This window comes from Bison bison, unplaced genomic scaffold (assembly GCF_000754665.1).
Source record: "Bison bison bison isolate TAMUID 2011002044 unplaced genomic scaffold, Bison_UMD1.0 scf7180017864063, whole genome shotgun sequence".
Lineage (NCBI taxonomy): Eukaryota > Metazoa > Chordata > Mammalia > Artiodactyla > Bovidae > Bison > Bison bison.
Window position 1 is genome coordinate 3,438,988 of NW_011494635.1, and position 558 is coordinate 3,439,545.

A 558-nucleotide genomic window follows, 5' to 3' on the forward strand; every position below is an offset into this window, starting at 1 on the left:
AGATGTTTTTCTGGAACTCTGTTGCTTTTTTGATGATCCAACGGATGTTGGCAATTTGATCTCTGGTTCCTCTGCCTTTTCTAAATCCAGCTTGATCATCTGGAAGTTCACAGTTCACATACTGCTGAAGCCTGGCTTGGAGAATTTTGAGCATTACTTTACTAGCATGTGAGATGAGTGCAATTGTGGGGGTAGTTTGAGTATTCCTTGGCATTACCTTTCTTTGGAACTGGAATGAAAACTGACCTTTTCCAGTCCTGTGGCCACTGCTGAGTTTTTCAAATACGCTGGCATATTGAGGGCAGCACTTTTAGAGCATCATCTTTTAGGATTTGAAATAGTTCAACTGGAATTGCATCACCTCCACTATCTTTGTTCATAGCGATGCTTCCTAAGGTCCACCTGACTTCGCATTCCAGGATGTCTGGCTCTAGGTTGGTGATCACACCATCGTGATTATCTGGGTCATGAAGATCTTTTTTGTATAGGTCTTCTGTGTATTCTTGCCACTTCTTAATATCTTCTGCTTCTGTTAGGTCCATACCATTTCTGTCTTTT